Genomic DNA, 22,069 nt, shown 5'->3' with positions numbered 1-22,069 from the left:
ATATGTAAGAATCTGAATAAGTAATTTTATGACAAAGGTAAGTACTTACGTTTTTAGATTCTTTGGTATATCTAGATTTTCGTGACTGACATCATGATTTTGACGAAAAGAAAGAATACTGCAATAGGAACGCAGACGGAGAATGTCAAGTTAGGTTAGGTTAACTAATGTTTGTAGCAGATATCAAGCAATTTATATATATATATTTCCAGATTAGTCTCAAATGTTATCAATATAAATATGACAGTCGCGTCCCATTACAGCGTTAATGAAATTTTGAAAATAATACCTTTGAGAGTTGAGAAATTAATTGAGTTGAATAATTAATGTTATTTAAATAGAATATATACCACAACGATACTTTTATGACATACTGATACTCTTATTAAGGAATGTATGCAATTTGAAGTTCATAACCTACATCAAATACCAGTCTTATTAAAAATAAAAGACACTCTAAAATGTTTACGCGAACATTTTGTAATCGAGATTAAATTTTCATTAAAGTTACGCTTGAAACTTCTTTATACATTCCCATGTATAATTACATAAATTAATATATCGAGCTATATAAGCAAACGTTATGCATAAAATAGCTAACGATTTATAAACGCAGAATATTACATAGTATAGTTTATATATGATAAGAAATTAATTACTTACATGTAAATAGACGTCTTCCGAAACAAATGAATTAATAAAACTGGACGTTACGTTAGTCACATTTGTCAAAACTGAATATTTCATTCTGTGTCAACGTACGAAATTCACGTACTTCCGATGTTTTCTTCGGAAAATGTCGAACATGGCCGAAGATATACGAAATCACTCGTGTATGTGAAAACCGGCTCCTACCGGCAGAGTTCGCGACGTACAACACTGAGTGGACTCTCCGTATCGTATTAATTCCTTTATGCGCAATTCGTTTGTAATTTAGTGCGAATAAAGTGTAAGGATCAAGACTGTGCAATCAATCAAAATCCTTTATCCACGACAGCGTTCTTTATGTAAGTGTTGTTCATGTATCTTACTCGTATGTCGTATTATATATGAATTTCGATTACATGCATCAATTATACGTATTATACAATCTTCGAGAACGAAAACAGTGTTTCGCAGAATGTAAATATTATTGATTTTATTCCGAAATGAAACTTGTGAATTCTATTGACGATTTCAATCGTGCCTCGATTTTCGTGAGAATTAATTGTTTTATCGTTTCGTTATTATTATGTAAAATATAGGTTAGAGCGTAGTGGCAAACGTTGTATGTCAAGTGTATTACTGTTAAATATAACCTATCAATAACCACAGGTATGTTACGAAAGTTGAATTATGTCATCGTAATTGTTACACAAGTATTAGGATTTGTAATATAAATCTGATCTAAATTAAAGATTATTAAAATTTTGATCGTTTAGCCCTCTAATAAATATAATACAATATAATAAAATGGAAAAGAATTCAGACTGAGAAATGTAGATAATAATTATTTTCCTATTCTCAAACTTTATTGCATTACTGATATCAGACACGCACAAAGATATTTATAGACTATAATAATTAATATTTAAGAAGATATTTCAATGAAATTTACAGTAATATAACGATTTACTGGAGTTTCTCTTGCGTTACATTACCAAAAGATTAAAACATTCTAACTACGATAAACTCTTCCCCCATTTTCACTTAACCACATCGAATCATTAAAATACAGATTTCTCTACCAAAACTACTACTTCTAACGATCCTAATTCCATTCAAACGTAATCAAGTTTCGAGTTTCCGTGCATCAGGAAACTTAATATCGAATCTTTCCCCTATCTTCGATCAAAATTACCGATTCACCTTACCGCAACAACCATCCCTTTCACTTACTCTCACTACTACTATCTCACATAGTCGCGTGTCGCGTGCCAAAGAGGACCGGATAACGCGTTCGACAGTCACGCAGTGGTTGCTTCTTTTAATCACGAACCTAAAAAGGGGCCATCGATTTTTCACATTTCCCCGAGAGACACGCCCGTCTCGCGTGTCTACCCATCGAAGCATCGTCAAATCAAAGCCCCTCTAGCGTGGACTTAAAACAAAGAGAGAGAGAGAGAGAGAAGAGAGAAAAAACAGAGGAGAACTGGCTTAATCACTTGGTCGTTTGTCGCCTTCGTTTAACCCTCGAATGGTATGAAAAAGAGGGTGGCTTTTTCGACGACGCGTCGAAGCTTTTTAGCAGGATGTCACGCGTCCTCGTTCCACATGAGCTTGTAGCAGCTGTTACGCGCATTCATCATTCCGCTGATGTCCCTGCGTATTATTCTCCCACGGAGTATTTGCAAAACAGCCCCTTCAAACAGATTTCGCTCCTGGATAGCGGTGGTCGGTGTTTCCAAGCCGGGAAAGCAACGCGATCGTGAGGTTCAGCGAACCACCCCTGTGGTAAATATTACGGATTACCGGAACTCTGTCGGCTGCGACTCATTACCCGATGCCTTCGTTCTTTCGACACGCAAGAACGTTAATTAACGATGCGCGTTTTTGCGCGAAGCAAGATCAACTCCATGGAAGTTTGCGCTTTATGGTTGGGGTGAAGTTTGTATGTTTTTTAAAGTTGTCGCGGTTGTAGTGGCTGTTCTTTAGTTTGAGATGGGAGTTTGTATAATTTACAGAAATTGAATTTTTAAGATAATAAGGATAAGGAGATGAATAACGAAGGAGTTAATAAACGAAGAACATTAATTAATCAAGTTCAACTTTATAGTTAGGGCGAACAAAGTTTGTTAAAGTTGTTGCAGTGTTTGGGGTTGTTTTGTGGTCTAGGGAATCCGTTGTGTAATTTAATGGAGTTAGGTTTTTAAGTTAATATAATCGAAGACGATGATAATGGACGAATTAATGAACGATAATGAACGGAGAATTAGTTAATTAAAATTAACTATGAGATGCATTTTCATTTGTATACACAGATTCGATCTCATTAGATGAAATATTCCTAAGCACAGTAAATCAATTCATTTATTACAATTTACTACGAAGACAGTTTTTACATAATACATTAACGTGGTTATAAACTTTCAGTTCGACGAAATGAAATTAGCACCCTGGATAAAACAACGATTCCACGAGCGAACGAATGAATCATCCATTAAAGTACCCGACGCATCAAGTAGACGAGCAAAAACCTATCTCGACAGGAGAATCTCTTCTTCGAACCCTCTCCTTGCCCACCTTTACTCGACATCAAAGGGTTCACGAATTCCGGAAATGCGCTTCTCGAAGGATCCCCAGGCGCTCGCTCGAAATTAGCGCGGATTCGTCGACGTGGTGACGTTGGGAAACGCCTGGGTAATATAACTTTTGCTCGTAAACGAAAGACAAAGACAGAGAGAGAGAGAGAGAGAAAGAGAGAGAAACTCAACATAGGAAGAGTGGGAAACAGAGAGGGATAAAGGTATTTGCAGACAAATCAGTCGAGTTCTCTCGCAACGTTAAGCCTGCAGAATCTATCTAATTTAGGGTCATATTGGGAGGCATGCAAGATATACCGATGGCGTGTAGGGGAGATTTGGCCCGAGGACCAAACCACTAATCCTTGCGTAGTAATCGATGATTTCCGCCCCTAAATTGTTCCTTCCTCCGTGGGGCCATAGACCAGGATGAACGAAGCTTAAACGAGGGAACCGCGTTGTCGGCGCTTTTGTTCTTCTAAAAGCGGTGGTAGCGACAACGATATAATTGTTTTGATTATTATTGGAGACAGTCGTCGAGTTGCCTATTTATATTGTAATTGCGAAGAGGTGGGTATTAGAGGTTGATTATTGCGTTGATAATTGGTACTTTAGGATTAGGGAGATTTTTAGGTGATTATGAGGATATTATGATATTCCTGAAATATTATTTAAAATATAAATATTGTTTTCAGTTGAAAAGTAAATTCTGAAATTATGAAAATTATTGACAGTGGCTATAGGTTCCGCGTACCGAGTACCGAATATAAATCCCAATACTCGCGTCGAAAATGGTACGTGTATTTAATGATCGAGTACCTATAACAACTCTCTATTTCATCTTAATAATACAAGGTATATTAGCGAAGCGATTAGGATAATAGCAAAAAGTGATCATTCCCATCTCAGTACAAGAGACAGTTTGGTAATTCATGTGACATCACGACTATCTTGAGACATCTAACGCTAATGAAACGCCCTGGGCCAATAGGAAATTGCGCCTTGGTAAACATTAATAAACTTACACACGCGTCACATTTACTGACATATCGAGGTATAGTGGAATGTGTACATAGTTCCTAATTTCGATAGTAACTTGTTTCATTAAGGAAATGTAACAAAAGTTCAGAAATTTGATTCGTCTTATACTATCAAATTTCTGAAGAAAACTTAAGAGCTCATATAAGTTAAAATATAGAGGATAGAAGTGACCAATATTATCAAATATTATAATTTAAGTGAATATGATATAACAATTAATCGATATTATAGTATTTAGAAAAGCATCGCACAATGAATGCTTCGCTTCCTTAAAACTTGTAAATTCCAATATATGATAAGAGATTTCAATTCCAAATTGTTAAAAATGCTCGAGAAATATTGGAATTTTAGAAAATTGATGTAATAAGGAATCTTCTGAATTCTTCATTCTGTTCAAAATATCATTTCATTTATGAATTTTTTTGAATACAAAAATCAACGAACATTTCAATTCTATTATATAATAATACAAAAAACAATGAAGCCGATGTTTCGCGTTTCACATTTTTAACAATTGAAGAATATAAGTTGTGCTATCTTTTTCATAAGATTATCTATATTTACAACACTTACAATGACAGTATAATGTTTTATATCATCTTACAATAATCATTAAGTAGAAATACCAAAATTATACCACTCTCCTTGAAGGAATTAACTTCATATTTAATTTCAAGAAACTCGTCAGCCACATAATCGTCCGATAAAAAGCAGATGTGGTAAAGATATTACAATCGAGCGGGACAAATCTGTTTCGTTCGATAACTGATTAATACGCGGCACCACGAGAGCAAATCGGAAATCCTCTTATACAAAGATTACGCTGGGACGAATTTAAGGCGGCAACTAATCACATAATACTTGCCGCGTGGTTTTAAGAAGATTAACGTTCCAAGGATATATACCGTTCGGCAAATTCTCCTTTATTTATGCCCGCGGTGTTCAAACCACGGTCAGAAACGCAAGCGCGCGAATAATTTTCGGAGGTAACTTTCGTACGAGAGAGAGAGTATGGATGCCGGAATGCATATTTTATTCGATAACTTCGTAATACCCGCGATACAACCGGTTGCCGTCCGTAAATCCACTGCTTCCACCGCTTCCGTCCGAATTTAAAGCAGCAACTAATCGCGTAATACTTGGCTTAGTTTTAAGGAGATTAATGTTTCGGGGTTGCGTGCCCCTTCGTTCCGTTCCTCTGCATTCCTCATATTCTCTTCTGTTCTATCTGTGTCTTGTTTTGTTGTTTGGTACCGAAAAAGATGGATAGGTATTGTTCGTTATATAGGGCGGCTCGCGAAAGTATTCGAACACTCGTAGAAACCTTTTACGAATATATTATGTGTGTTATACTAAGCATTTTGAAATTTCGTTAACTCTACGTCGATGAGATTTAGAACAAACACAAAAATGTATATAATGTAAGTATATATTTTGCAAAGATCACGAAAGTATTTAAACAGTCAAGTACTTATTACATCGACAAGTTTCAATAGAACCATTCTTAACACTCATTGTATCTTTAAAAGATGGTCATTCGCGCTGTATACTAATTTTCTACTAAATACATGCGTTTGCCATGAATGTTTTCTAACTTCTACGTATATTTTCAGTTTGGATTGGAATCTTGTCAACATCATCATGACGGCCGTGTCCCATTACAGTGGCAATGAAAAATGCAACTACACGTCCTGCTTAAATTATACGCTATACTTTTGCACGAACTCATCGATGGATTCTTTCATATTCTACAAAAACTTCTTTCCGAGAAAAATCGTTTTAAACTACCTCTAACCGATGAATCCACTTTAAGCGGTACAAGTTGCAACGTACCCCTTTATCTTCATCATAGCTTTCAAGATGTCAAAACGATCTGCAATATATGTACAAGTTACCTTCCCAGAAAGCTTGTTCGCCTTAAAAACTTCCATCAGGGGAATAACAAAAATGTCTCGGCATGTACAGCGTGTCTTGGTGAGTTAACAAAGTTTTAAAAGAGATCAGAATTGCCGGGTTGCCTGGCTCTTCGTTACCGCGTCCTTCTTTTTCCCTGCGAGACACACCCTTTCCTTTCCGCTTCCATTAACCCTCCCCACTTTGCCGATCCCTTCGTTGTTTCTCCGTTTCTTCGTTTGCTCGCGCGCGATAAAGGCTCGCGTAATTATACACGGCCGCGAATCAATCCGTTCGAAACGTCACAGCCGTACGATTACAGAATAATAACAGTGCCGGCTGTTCGTTATCGCGCCACGGCTGGGTTTAATGCAACCTGCCACGTGAACGAACGAATTCCTGATAAAACGGGGTCGACGTGTTACTTTTGAGGGAACGAACCCATTTATCTTTTCGCGGGACCGACTAGTCCTGAGTATCCGAGAGAACTGCTTTATATCTGACGATGCTTCCGGAATCGCGATCGCGATCTCGATGCTTTATCCGATACGATCTGCTTAAACCTTCGTCCGTGTTGTGCCTCCTGTAGGAAAAACGCTTGACTATGAGACTAGTCATGAACGCTTTGAACGTATTTCACGTAACGAGAACGAGGAAATGCGTAATCTCTGATGAGTTAGGTTGCTGGATTAGCAGGTGAAAATTATTTCCCGAGACGATACCTGAGGCATTATTATCGTAGTGTTTTGAAATGTCGCGTAGTATTTTTTAAAAATGACTGTTTGAACGGACGAAAGACGATCTTTGTAGACACATACTCGTGTGTCATATAAAAATGTAATGGTTAACACAACATAGTAATATCCAATCTAACATTAATAATAATCAGTGCATAATATTAAAAATACTCTTGCTTTAATTCTTTAATATCTGTGTTGCTATTAACGGACACATTGCGTTTTGACGACTTACTATTTTATTGAATATCCGTTGTCGTCTTCACATCTGGCGAAGAATGTTGTATCGTCATGATAAGTACGTATATGGTATCGTGACTGAGTAACTCTTTTACAGTTTTTTCAAGTAATTATCGATAAGGTGAAGCTAAATGCAAAGATATTTATTTATATTATTTATTTATAGAAAAACTATATGGTATCTGGGGAAAGGAAATAAGATTCCAGTTACAGAAACAGTAAAATTTTCTTCAAACTCCTGTACATTTGAAAATTGTATACTTCAAACGAAGAAACCTTCATTTCTTCCAAATTTCATCGAATCATTTAGAATGGTACCCGGACGACGAGCCGCGGGATTCACGGGAGCCCATAGACGATCAATTGCGATCAATTTCAACGGGATTAACTTTCGGCCAGACGAGAAAAAAGAATCCATAAATTCCCTTAAGAGGTCTCTGTGAACTTTCCGCTTGAACACACCGTCGAGTCGTCGTTAAGCCATCGAAGTTCGCTGCTCCAGACCAAAAAGCGAGAACCGAGCGAAGGAAGGAACGAAGGAGGAGAAGAACTCGAGAAAACGAATTGCTAAGGTGGACGTCGACGGGGCCAAATCCGATGGGGTCGTTATGAACGTATGGAGTCAGTGCCCCGATGAAACGTGGAGGTAGCCACAAGGTTTTGGATATCCTTAGACAGGAAATCACTCGTCGAGAAACGTAGCCTGCAGAAGATCTCTGAATTTTTTGATAAACTGCGAAGAATAACACGAAAAATGTGTCTTTTTTAACGCTACATGTAACAGAATGGTCAAAATGATCAGTTCATAATTTTTCATAGAAATTTTATGGATTTTTAACGACACATTTTTTAGGACTTAAATAGTTTTTTTTTCTTCTTGAAAAATAGATGACTAAAGCTTTGAATTAGGTTCACTCGCATTAGATATTTTTCATTTTGATCTCTTAGGTACAAGTTCTATGCTTTAGTCGATAGTTTTAGTGTTACATATCGGTATTATGTTTCCGAAAGTTTGTAAAAGATGATCTGATCAATCGAAAAATTTTAGGAACATCGCTAGCCTAACACAGCCTCACGTATACGCTCGAAAAATTCTGTAGAAATTTTTTAGAAAACAATATATCGTTATGAAAAAGTTCAGTCCTCGAGAATATCGTTTAAGTAGATCGGTACAATTTCACATCACATTTAGAAAGAGTTAGAAACGTTTCATTTCCGAGAAACTAGTTAGCAGAGACCGTCTCATTATCTAAAATGCCTCAAATGACCCGGACTCTTAAGTCCCTTCTAAATTTTCCACCTACAATAGGATAAATTATCACGAGTGCACTCTCATCACGCGAAATGCGTTACTCTTCTGTCTGCTCGTTGAAACAGGAAAAAGTTGGTAACCAGACGCGAAATAAGAAGAAAGATGCACCAGCCTGTGGCGCTTTGCTAAATTTCTGCAAAAGTGTCGCTCTCAAAGAATTTCACGAAATTTTCGTAGAGGTATTTTTGAAAGTAAATTGCCGTTGTGATAATTATCCTGATAAAAAGAACTCTTTGCTCGACGGTTTAATAATCCAGACTTAAGACAGATTAAGCGACGGCAAACCATTAATTCGAATTTATAACCGACGCTTTAATTGGTTGTAAAACGAAGCGCGATATTTTATTTTAAAGAATGTAATAAGTTTTTATCATTTCAAATATTTCCTAAAATTTTTCTCCATCTGTTTGAAACACTCAAGTAGCAAAATTAAGAATATACAGTAGAAACAAGAACTTATACTTCTGTTGATTCGAGCATCTGCATCGTACATCACTCACACGCTATGAATTTTCAGCATCTGATACATTTACAAATTTAAAGGAAAAATAAATGGCGAAAAATACATTGGATTAGTGAAATTTATCCCTCTAAAAGGATCGTTCTCTGTTTCTTTCACGCTTGCGTCGTTTATCGTCGCAACTCTTCGATTATCAATTAAAAGAAAAAATGCCTATAATCTCAAATGTATAGAATATAAATTCGTAGGGAACAATATGAGCCAGCAAAAATAAGCTAAGTGACAATCAGAGAACGCGATCGAAGAAATGTCGATCGAACGGAAAGACAAACACTGAGGTCGATTGTGAGAAAGTTCAAAGAGCAGGAGAAGAAAAGTTTAATGCAGAAGAGTAGCAAGTGGGTCAAAGTAGCGGGTGGAAATAGAGGAAAGAAAAGACAAAGAGATAAAAGGGGCAGGCAGAAGAAGCTGAAGAAGAAACGAATGAACAACAGAGAAGCAGAAAAACCGGGTAAAAGGACGATCGTGAGTGGAATAAAAAGGGATCGTCAAAAAAGAAGGAACGTCTGGGAGGGTAATGGAGAAAGGAAGCGGTAGAAGAAAAAAGAATAATGAAGTTTCAACTTTGAAGAAAAGAAAAAATGGCAGGAGTCATGGGGTGCTACATGCACGGGGATAAATCGACTGTGTACCGATTTCACAACGTGCAGTTATTTCGCAAAAGAAGAGAGACAAAAGCTGAAACAACCATTACACGGACGTTATTGCACTGAATGGTTCGTTTTCGTGCTGGAGAGGATGGACGGTAATCGAAACATCGTTGGTCACTGCTTTTTGTTTTTTACCTTTCTTTTCTATTCGACCGGTCCTGAATTCGCAGGAATCACCTGTTTATTTAACACTTTTTCATCTTTTTTTTCAATTCCCAATTCCTCTTTTTTATTTATATGTAGTTTATTTCAGTCTACCTTTTCTATCTTTTTGTTGGCCGCATTTAGGTCGTCCCAGGACGAATGCGTTTCGAAAGGTCCACTAGATGCGTTCGATCGACCCGTGGGGACTGATGTACGCGAATCGATGATAGCGATGATGACCTAGTGTTTTTAATAAAGTTCCGGATAGATGCACCTGTCAGATCGCTATGAATCAAAGGGACCTATTCTTTTAGCGTACTGACAGCAACTGATGGAAAAGCATGTGTTTTTTGTTTTTCGACCACTGATCAGCGGAAAAAATGGAAATTAAATTGTGTATCTTAACGCGTATCTCCTATCGAGTATATAAAGTAGAATGATATAAGCCATAGAAAATAATAACCATTTATTTATTTTTTTATGTCCTGCCAACAAGTAAAAATACATTGTAAAAGTTCAAAATCCATCAAATTCAATAAACATCACCCACTCTTATACAATTTGCTAAAAACAATTTGCACTCTTGCCAAAAACACTCCACCGAGCACGATTTTATCGAAACTCTTCCATATCGACGAAACAGAGGAAAAATAACTCACGAAAGTTCAAAACGGATCACCATTCGTCTAAATAAAAATTACATATAGCAGAAAAGATATAAACTATCCAAAAATGATCATCACTTATGTAATCAATTATTATGTACAAACTACATATATATTTTACCATTGCTTTCACATTTGCTACAAACAATTTGCGCACCTCCAGAAACACTTCATCGAGCACGGTTTTATCGAAACCTCTTCATACCAAGGGAACAGAGGAAAAACAGTCCACGTAAAAAGGAAAAGAAAGGCCACAAAGGACAAGTGACAAGTGTTTACTGGGAGTTGGTCCTTTATTCCGTTTGGAAAGCGTCTCGCTGACTCGCGAAACTGTTTGTCCTGGCGTTCGGCGAAATATCTCGAGTTGAAGACGCAAAGAAAGAAACAATCTCGATCGGTGTTTCGAGGACGCCGAAAGCAGCGTACCGCGAGAGAATTCACTCTCTCTCTCTCTCTTTTTCTCTCTCTCTTTTTCTCTCTTCCCGTCTCTCTACCTGTCGTCAGAAAAAACATCCCTCGATTTGCCTGTTCGCGGCCTCTCTTTCTTTCTCTTTTTTCTTTTTTTTTTTGCTAACCGTGCAAACAATGGGGACGTACGCGTGTGATAAGCTCAAACAGAGGGAACTCGAGTCAGCGTACGAGCTACTTTCGTTTGCGTTGCTTCGATGGGACTTACGGTCGAGGTTCGGCTTTTGCCACGTGCCTCCAAAACCGGTTCCACTCCTTTCGAGGGAATCTCGTTCTTCACGAGGTTGGAGGTCCTTCTTTCGCGGCTCTCCGTTGAAAAAATACTCGAGTGTATCCCGTTTCCGAGCAAACCACCCCTCGAATCGACCTTTCGTCGCTTCTCGACCGGCCTCTTTTCCTCTGCCAGGCGAGACAATCCGAAGAGGGTTGTTAAACATCGTTCGTCTGTTTGGCGGACGAATGTTTTCTCAGATATTTTAGAGGTACACGCGCGGTTTGTAGAGCTTGTTTGATGTTTGGTCACTCGCTGGACCGATGAGATTCTTAGCGAAAGAAAGGATCAAACGCGGCCGTCCACTGGGATTTGTGCGTATATTTGACAGTCATATGTTGTTCTCAAACTCTGGGATGTTCTTTCCTCGGTAAACGTTTTATGTGTGGTGTATGATAATTGTTGGATGATTTGAGAAACTGACGAAGAATTTAACGAAGAAAAATATATATGATGACAGTGTCTTAGTAGAACGCTAATAACATTTCAAAGAGTTTTGTGCAACGCATATTCATAAAAATTTTCTACAGCTTGATGTTCTGTTCTCGAATTCTGTATAGATTACTTGTAGATTTTTTCAGAGTTTTTTTCACAAATTTGTGTTAATTATGTAATAAGCAGAGTATTTTTGCAGCAAACTTATTGCCAGAGTTTAAATTTCTTATCATGAATCCGACAATTTCTTTGTATTTCGTTCCACGGTTTATTTGTACTGTAAATTATGGTAATGAGGCATGAAACATACTTTGTTCTGTATTCATCAGAACGGGATAATTAACGCAATTAATAGACATGTTCGACGAAGACACTATCAGCGGCGAAAGCAATTTACCATGTTTCTGGAAATAAAGCGCCGTATCCCGTTATAAATATTCCATTCAAGATGAGATCATTGCATCGTATGAAAGCGTTTGTAATAATTGCTGCATAATTTCCATTCATTTGAAATTAATAAATATTAAACAACGCGGTAGAGAAAGGAATGGAGAAATTTTAATAAATGAAGTACAATTAAGTTAGAAAGAACAATGTTTAAATATAATGTAATCACGTTGTTCTTTTATATTAAAAAATGAATGAAGGTATCCTTGTTCACGTTAATTCTGTATATTACAGTCTTTTAATATTTTAATTTCTTTTTAATAAGGAACATTATATGGTTTCAATAGCTTTAAATAATATTCACTTAAGAACTGAAATTTTACATCGTAAATTGTCCATCGAATATTGAAAATGAAATCGAATATTGATATCGTTCATAAACATCCTAACAATATTTAAATTCGCTGAAAGTTTAGACTATAACTGAACGATGAATTAATAATCAGATGCAGCACGTGCTACCTTTTCATATAATCGACAGATTATAAATTTACATTGTCTGTTAGGAGACACAGAGATTATATATCTTATCATTTACTATAGTACTACAGACATTCATTTTTGTAATTTTAATACAGACAAATTTTCGTAAAACTCTACCAGTCGAAAGATTAATATCACTATTCGAATTACCGAAAAATTAAGAAGAAAATATGTTAATCAAAAATTCTGTTACATCAGAAAACTCTGTCACTTAATCAAAAATCAATTGACATCTATGTCACTAATTTCGAATTAATAAGAAGCATACTGAGAGATTCAGTATTGGTACAGCTTGGAAAATGATTGCAGGCTTTCGATTTACAAAATCCACTGTGATTTCCGCAAGATTAGAAGCTATTGTTAGATCTTCACGTCACCATACACTAGTAATCCAATATGAAAATCAGATGACAAAAATAAATAATAAAACAGGTAGCATGGCGTTGAAAAGGAAAGGAAGAAATGGAAGGCTTGCTTCTTTATTCACCGAGGAATCTATCATCCTCAGGTGAATAGCACCTGTGGGGTAGTCGATGTAATTTCACCTCGATCGCAATAGATCATCCCTCGATAAAGAGTCAGCTCGCACGTGAAACGAAGAAATAATTTCCTACGGGGCACAGACTCGCATCGTGCACGCGACCACTGATATCCCCATGGATCGCGTGCCAGTGCCATTATTTTATTATTGGACTCCCTTTATCCGTCGATCTTTTTACGTACCGTGGAAACCGGATACTACCGTTGTACGGCACATCGTCGAGTAAATGTGAACGCTTCTACCCTTCTGCGATATTCCAATTACATTTACGATTGTTTTTTGACCAAAGCCCAATGAATTTGTACATTAGGAAATTTTGATCGATCAATGATATAATACACTATCGTATAAAAATATCTAGACATTTGCTTATTTCTTATAGAACATATATTCTATGTTTTAGAATTGTGAACAAATCGAATTTCAATTATTTTGTTTCTTTTCGTGATAATCATAGCTGTATATAATAGGTTTTATTGCATAATTATATTCCTAATGTGGTAAATGGTTGCACCTTTAAAGACAATTTTTACAAATATCTCAAGATCAACGAGTTTTCACTATACGAGTTTAATATTATACAATAAATGTAATGAATCGTATTTTATAGTTCCAAGCTACTATCACTTACAATTCAAGGTAAACGTCTGAATATCCATATATTTGAAATATTCTCGAAAATCTGGTATAGACACATTCGTGGGATGTCGATGCTATAAATATCCATTAATGATAAATAAATTTTTCATTCTTTTACACGATCAGTAACATGATCATAAAGTCTGCGTACGCCAGCAAATTACCCGCGGCGCTGGTTATTACCCTAAATTGAATATACAAAAGCAGCTGCCGCCGTGCAGCGCCGGCAGGAAGTAGCTACCCCTCAAGTGTACTTTGCTTCGCTTCATACATGATATTGGAATCTCTCCGACAGAATCTCGTTTGCCCGAGTCTCGTTTACCGAGACTCTCATTAAACATTCGCATAAATCTGCTGCTTTCCGGCCAGGATCGTGAGTTTTCTTTCCACGCCACGTCTTGCGTCGCGATACGTCTTCCTTGTACCTTCTGTATGTTTTTTCAGCGATCGATACGTGAAACAGAAGCGTTAGCAAATTTTACGGAGCTGTGGTCTTTGTTGAAATCGCCAGATCAATTTCATTTTATATATTTGGTACATCTTAAGCTTGTATTTTGAAGATACTCGAGTGCTGATTTTATTTTAATGGTAAGTTTGATAAAATATTAAGTCGAGTAAAATAAGTTCATTCGCGTTTCCTCAAACGAGCACATAAAGCGTTGTTATTTTTGTGTAAAATCGAGTTACGCATATAATCGAGGAATAACATATTTATCCCATTCTTTTTATAATTATGTGTCTTCCGTAAGAAAACATTCTTTGTAACTAGCACTAGGACTAGTTGTTCACATTAGAACATTCTTTGTAACATATACACTAGTGAAAGACAAATGAACTCGTTGTCCATCTAATGTAACATTGATTTTTGTGAAAAAAGTACGATGTCCTGTATATTAACGATAATTCGTTGAATCGATAGACTTTTATATACATTGTAGTGTTTTAGTGATTGTAACTTTGACTTTATTTCAATGAAAGAATTTTAAAGAAATAATTGATTCTTGTGAAAAGATTGTGACGACTTTTGTAGTGACTTTGTTTCGTAGAATTCATGAATTTTTAATTATTCTTAATGGATTTTTATTGATATTAAGAATGTTTTATAAGGAAATATCGAAGTTTCGCAGTGACATATTTAAATAATATTGAACAGGTTTGGTTGAGAGAGGTAGAGAGAGAGAGAGAGAGAGAGAAAGAGAGAGAGAAAGAGAGAGAGAGATGTGGTTGCACGAGTGTTAATACGTGCAGAAGTTTCTTTTATAGATCGAGTTTAATATTGTGCTTTTATGAGAGAATCGTTTAATTTATATGCCTCTTTGAAAAAAGTTTTGGCGTAAATATGAATTTTTCATAAAGGGCGCGCGAACGAAGTTTAATTTTGAAATATACCATTAGCGTGCGAATCGGTGGGGCTTAATTTATTAGCACACATATTGCTAGTCTTATTAAAACATGCAGATGCTGTGAGGTAATTGAAAATTTTTGCTACCTCCGCCCGTGTAGGTACGCGTGTAAACAAATCTTTTTCAGTTTCAAAAAAGGAAAAAGTTTGGTCAAAATAATACGAATAACAAAATATACATTTAATCCGCTATTTAAAGTGCGTTTAACGATTAACGTTTGATCCTACGATCAAATAATATATAATCGTTATGGTTAAGCCGAAAGCTTAAAAACTAAATTAATAAATACGCTCGTAAATTTTATTTCCTCGTGAAAATCGATAACGCACAGAAATAAATGATAGAAGCAACGTAGTAAGAAGCATCGCGCAGAACATAACTAGAAAGCGTCAATTTTTCAAAAAATCGGTTTGACCATCATGATTCGGATGGAATCGATCCGTTTAACTTCTAAATGATTCGCATATTACCAAACCAACATCGTTAAATTTGTTAATCAATCAAACCAGAAACTACGAAACCATCTTTCTTGTCGTATGTCGATGAAAAACGACAAAATATTCCAACTGAAGCTTCGATCTTTTCTCAGAACTCGTAATTTTTTCGTCGCTTAGTAGATTTACGTTAAACAAGTGTCCCCGCAAAGAGTTGGTTTCGTCAAGATTTTCGTAGGTTGAGAGACGCGTAGAAGTGGCGTTCTCGCAGCTACCATTAGCCAGTGAAAATTGCGCCCCAGGACGCACGGTAGCCGGGTAATTAAGTAATTAACGATCTTGATGCGCCAGGTGCTGTCTTTAGGCGGCGAACAGCGACTAGTTTTACGCTCGGCGAGCGGCGATTTCTAATGTAAACGAGAGCAACGCTAATTGGAAGCTTCGTAACACGTGCCAAGCTACATCCGAGAAGTGTCATTACGGAATTGCTGAAGTCGCAAGCCAGTCCCCCGATAGTCCGCCACTTAGAAGTCCTGGAGAATTCCCCAAGCCCATTACTACTGTTTGCTCAGTAAAATTACAGAAACTTATTCTTGTTCTCTAGCGTTTCCTTACTTACTTCTTCCACTTCTCCCATCCTTGCCATCCCCTGTTCCACCGTCGGTATTTCATCCTCGTTCCAAGATTTACCTTCACCTTCAATTCTTTACGAGTTTGTTCTCTCTATCTTTCTTTTCCTCCTTTTCTCGTCTATTCAATTTTCCTTCCTTTTGCGTCGTTTATTTTTGTAACGATTTAATTTCTCTCGGTTTTGTTCTATCGTCCGCTTTCCTCGCTCTGTATCTGGCCCATTCGTTTATTCCATCGATATAACAACATGCCAATTAAGTGTTCGCTGTAGGTTTCGAAATCGACGATAACGAGGAGGAAAATTAGAGAGGACAGGGCTATCTTGTAATAAGCAGCCAAGGGGATTCTTTTTCGTGCAATTAGGGTTGCGACGATGGGCTTAACGGGGCGCTTGGGCTATTAAGAGTTGACCGGTGACGAGATCCTTCGAAATTCAGTAGATTTAGCCGAGACAGGAATAGAGTTGGTTTTTTGGGAAGACAAAGTTTGTCTTTCTTTCTGATTAGAGGAAATACCATCCGAGATTAGATATCTCTACTTTTAAATAATCTCTTTGCTTTTCATTGATAAAGATTAACGAAAGGCCACGGTGAAGAAGTAATACAAGTAAATTTTCTTGTTTCTTCTTCATAGAAATTCTTTGTATCGCAACGAAAGAACGTTTGATCGAGAATCGTTAATTCGATTAGAACTTGAAGAATAAACTGACAGGGTGAACGTGACCGCGTGTTCGAAACTCGCTTTACGTTTCGTACGAATGGCTGTTTAAAATTCGAAACGGGGACATGAAAAGTTGACTTTGCGCAAACTCGGTGTCGATAATTAGATGTACACACGAATTCAGGAATCAGCTGATTGCGAGGTAAAATTCCAGGTCAGACCTCGTTTTCCGTACGATGACAAAATTTTCGAAATAAACGTGGAAACTCGATACTTGTCGCGGTATTTCTCTCTTCTGACGACACCGGTTCGAATAACGTATTTAGCAGACAAATTCCATCTCCAACCTAGTCATATCATAAGAGAGTTGGATCTTTTAATTAGGAAACGCTGCAAGTGGAGAATATTAATTAATTTTCAAGAACCGCTTTATAAATCGGTTACATTGTGAATGCTGAAATTATTGGACGGTTAACAGCTCTTATTAATTTGTATAAATATTAAAGGAGAAATATTTGCTCGAAGGCAATTTCTCGATTTACAGCAATGAAAACATACTGAGAAAATCGTAATAAGTAGATGAAGATTTAAGATGAAGATTTTTGTTTAAATAGTATTATATAAAAGTTCTTGTCGTTAGACACCTCATAAACGCGATACTATTTTAGGAAAGACAGTATTTTAGTATTACTTTCATCCAATGAGAAAATAGTAAATAAAGTCCCGTTTGAAGAAATCTGTCGTAAAGAAATCGACACGCTTGGAAACGTGTCGTCAAGCTCGTATACAAATGTCCGTGGATTTTAAGGAGCTTCTTGCCACGGAGGAGATGCGATCGATAAACGAAGAAGTCGTCGTCGATTTTCTTATCCGGAGAAGCAATCACGATCGAATACCAAATGGCGAACAAAGCAGTGGAATTATTCCGCCATTTCTGGCCCGTGAGCCCTAATTGTGGTTCCCATGCTGCTCGAAAACATACCGCCGAGTCATCGGGAATGAGTTTCGTCCGGCGGAAGGAATCCGACGCGCATGGCTACGTACAGAACGAACCGAGACGATCGGATCGGCCCTCAACGAGGCCCTTGTCAGAAGATTAATCGTCCTCCGGACCAGAAGATACGACCCGAGTTTTCATTAAATTCTTCATTAAATTCTCCATTAAATTTTTCATTAAATTCGTGGGGCAACCATTATTCTCGTTACAGCTTTGTTTTAGTATGTACATCTCGAACGTTGCTTCCGCTTGGTATGATCATTTTTGATTTAAATTGATTTGTTCCTTTCTTAGATAAATGCACGAATTTTATTATTATTTTACTGTTACAAAAATCGAAATATATTACTGGTTATAGATATTTATCTATAGTTAGTTTTCATTTTTAGTCTAAGGACATGGAAAGTTATTAGAGAGAAAGAAAAGAAAAATAGGAAACGATATGATGGAAATCAAAAAGTGAATGTTATATATATAAGGCTTCTGTAAAAAATTAATTTATCTAATTTATCTAAAGGACATTAATTCCTATTACAAAATCTTCATCCGTATTGAAAGCCTTCAATGTAGAAGAAAATCAATAGAAGAAAGGATTAGCAGCTTTGTTACGAATGAAATAATAGCAGATGCGATATAAAATTTAATTTCAAATAAAAGAAAAGAAAGTAGGGATTCATAGATTTTTAATGAGATATTTGTTTCATGTTAGCGCATTATAGTGATATATAAATATATATATATATGTGTGTGTCCGCTTCTATTTATATTTATAAGCAATATACAACATTTGCAAAGGTTAATGACCAATTTTGATAAATAATTCATCATCATAGAGACCATAAATCTGTCTCAAACATGAATTTTAAAGATTTTAATTTGCGATTGTTCCGTTTCGTTCCTCATTATCTTGATAAATAACTTTTTACTCGATACATAAATAGCTCGAAAACAGAAAATTGCAACAAAATTGCATGAGTTGTTTTGCTGTTTAATATGCCAATCTGTTCATTCCGACATGAAACGCAAATAGTTAATTAAAAGCTTGTAAAGCGCCATTCAAAAATAAATACGTAATAAACCAAGAAATGTCACATTAAATAAACGCGTTGCTATCGTAGCAAGATATTTTTCTCTACGGAAATGTACTTTCAAATTACCTGGCAGACAAACCTCTAATTATATCTTCATCTAAAACATCCAATTTATTCCCATAAATGAAATCGCAATTTACTAATCATCAGACTGTGAATTTTTATGCAATTATGTGTGTGAAATTTAAAGTTGCAAACGTGGTCAGAACGTATACAGCATAGAAAATTATATCAAGTATCGAAAATAGTATTCGTTATAATCTTTGATAAACAAAACGAATTTCGATTTAAATTATATTTCTTTAATCGCGTCCATAAAAATGTAAGTCCGCGGTCTCCTAATATCCAACGACGCAGGAATAAAAGAAAATTGCGTACTAAAAATTCTGAAGATAAAAGGAACAAAGATGAAGCGATGATTAAAGAAAATAGCTTTGAATCAATTTTTATCATCGGAGGAATGGCTCGTAAGGAATTCACGAGATTCATTAGGGGTAGCATTTGTCAGTGTAGGTGGTTCTCTTCATTGAAAGTCGGAGCATGCGACGTGGCAAATAAAGCCGGCTGTGACGTAAAACTCGGGACTTTCGAACACGTTTTTTACCGCCCTCCGTACTCTCCTTCCGCCGTTACGAGCTCCGCGCGGATTCCGCGATGAATTTTCACTTCCGGCCCCCGCGGAGGCCAGTTCAAAGGTCGCGCGTCTGCTCTCTACCCGATTTCGTCGACCCTGTTCTCTGTCGTTCCACCGAGAGAAGAGTCGTCGCTCTGCCACTTGTTGCTGTCCTTCGAGCCGTCCACACGACGTCTAACCCTTCTTTCTCTCTTTCATCCCCCTCTTTGTCTTTTCCGGCTGTTCTGCTTCGCTTCCGTCTTTCATTTCTTCTTCCTCCTACCCCTCCCCTTTCTTTTTACTCCTCTTTCTTTTATTTCGATTTCTTTGTTGAGGAGGAGTCGGTATTTTCTTTACCTTTTATCAGTCTTTTTATCTTTTATTATTCTTTTCGTCGATTCTTTTTTTATATTTGGCTTAGGAGGACGGTTTTCGTTCGTCTCGGCTTTTTCCTCGCTTCGATTGTTTTGTTTCCGGGGATGGAACGTGGATATTTTTATTGTACCACTGGGTCGTTCTGGTTTCGATGTTCATAGTTTATTTTGGTTTGGCTTTTATGACGTTCGAAATGTTTTATGGATAGTCCAGTATTTTTTAGGATATAGTAACATGTAGAGTAGAGAAAGAGAGAGAGAAAGGGAGTGAGGGGGAGAATTTGTTTCTTTCAACTAAAAATTCTATAATTCCAACTCGATTCTTTTTTATTATTATTTACTATAATTACTTTATTACATTGTATCAATGTCCAGAAACAGATTAAACAATATGACTAAAGTTTTATACGTTTCAAACGAATGCACCTCTTCTATTATACTTCATCTCTGTACTACATACTATACATAAAAGCTGTATAGGAATTCCTTGCCATTGTTAGCACATACAAATCATTATCAGAACAATGAACCCTATTTTGATTGTATTATTACTTAAAAATTGCACGTGTTTTAGACTTAAATTATTGGAGCAGCAACCAACATTCTTTGCAATCATCAATGAATTGATCTTTCCCTAGATAAAAATATTTTACATAAAAATAAGCTGCTAATATGAGCTGACCAATAAATTTCAGAATGAAGATTAACAAAACGAGGACGATTATTAAAAGCAAAAAAGATTCAACTAAGCCTTAAAAAGCTTTAAGACAATAATTTTAGATTAATAGAATTTATGAAATTTATTGAGGGTGTATTTCTTAAACACGTGCAAGCGTATAATAATAAATAATCGTTTAATAAATACTAAATAAACAGAACACACGAATCCCCTTCGGAAACAGGAAAAAAACTATGTTAACCTGTTGCTTGAACGTTGGATTCGCAGTGGAACTCACCCCTTCGATAGCGTCCCCGTATTTCCGTGAGAAATCGAGGGGGAACGTGGAGAATTATCAATCCACGACGTTCTGTGCACGATTACGACTAGCATCAGTCGTTGCTTAATGATCCTTGATGAATGGTATTTCTGCCGCTCATTGAGTACTCGAGCAGATATTCCTCTAGAGAATTGGATATTGGAAATCGACGGGGTAGGTACTTGGTTCTGGCGAATCGAAGATTCGCCTGATGAATAAACACGCGATATTCTTTGAATTATATTATGGCAGCGTGGCTATGTTGCTCTTTCGCCCTCCAGAAAATTATTTTCCCTCTCTTCGATCGGTTTTTCAAACCAATTCCGTTTAACGAGTAAAATCCGATTGCTCTGTTTTTAACTATCCTCGTTTCGATCATTTTCCTTTTGCAATTTACTCTTCGTTTTATATTAGGAATTTTACACAAGATATTTTTGTCCGTAGAAAGGTTAATCAGTTGATGATTAAATGTTTACGTTATAAAAATACACGTAAAGTAAAATAGTATACGTAGAAGAGAAAAGGGTATACTTTTAATTAAATTCATTTATGCTGTTCACTTAATATATTACGAGTACAATTTCTCTCTTGATATTAATATTCATTGTAGTATCCTAAAATTTTTATTTGAATCTTTTCTCTCTACACGTGACTAAAATACTTCAACTTCTGACATTTGCAGCATCTTAATTTAGAAGAAATTTCCAATATTCTATTATTTTTCTTACCAAATTCTGCTGTTAATTCAATGCACAAAGAAACTTCTAATCTCTAATCACGTAAAAATTGATGAGTACATCAGTTAAGTCAATTTTGCCTGAAAATATAAATATCATGCAATTTACATATCGTACAACACACATATGACAGGGGACCTTTGAACAAAGAAATAATTATTTTAAAAGAAAATGCATAATTCGAACAATAAATCACAACTCGCCTACTGCTATTAACGTGTTTTCAAGGAAAAAATTCAGCGTGAAATAGGAACGGTACTACATTCTACACTTCTTTCTCCTGTTTAGAAAAAGTGTTCACGATAGAAAATTGCCTAAGGAACGTAATGATGTTAATCTCGCCCTGGTAAAATTTGTTACCAGCTAGCAATCGCCGTTCCTAAAACGAGCCGACTAAAACCTCGAGACAGCGCTTAAAAACAGTGAAAATTGCTGCGAATTACTCG

The 22,069-nt window shown here is 36.4% G+C and overlaps 1 protein-coding gene and 1 long non-coding RNA gene across 5 annotated transcripts in view; one reads left to right on the top strand and one right to left on the bottom strand.

Annotated features, from left to right (window-relative positions):
- The window catches only part of LOC122566840 (mannosyl-oligosaccharide 1,2-alpha-mannosidase IA), a 677,223-nt gene that overhangs the window by 241,855 nt on the left and 413,299 nt on the right, over window positions 1-22,069 (bottom strand). The gene's annotated exons all lie outside the window — the stretch shown is intronic.
- LOC122566855 lies at window positions 871-10,277 on the top strand. 2 transcript variants are annotated; one of them, XR_006316638.1, is made up of 4 exons: window positions 871-1,007; window positions 3,073-3,339; window positions 5,876-6,236; window positions 9,903-10,277. It is a non-coding gene; the product is annotated as an uncharacterized LOC122566855 (long non-coding RNA). The 2 variants fall into 2 exon arrangements; XR_006316637.1 differs by lacking the exon at window positions 9,903-10,277 and having other exon boundaries at window positions 5,876-7,265.

Source organism: Bombus pyrosoma, linkage group LG4 (assembly GCF_014825855.1).
Source record: "Bombus pyrosoma isolate SC7728 linkage group LG4, ASM1482585v1, whole genome shotgun sequence".
Taxonomy (NCBI): domain Eukaryota; kingdom Metazoa; phylum Arthropoda; class Insecta; order Hymenoptera; family Apidae; genus Bombus; species Bombus pyrosoma.
Note: the sequence above shows the minus strand (reverse complement) of the source record. Positions and strands in the feature narration are given on the sequence as shown.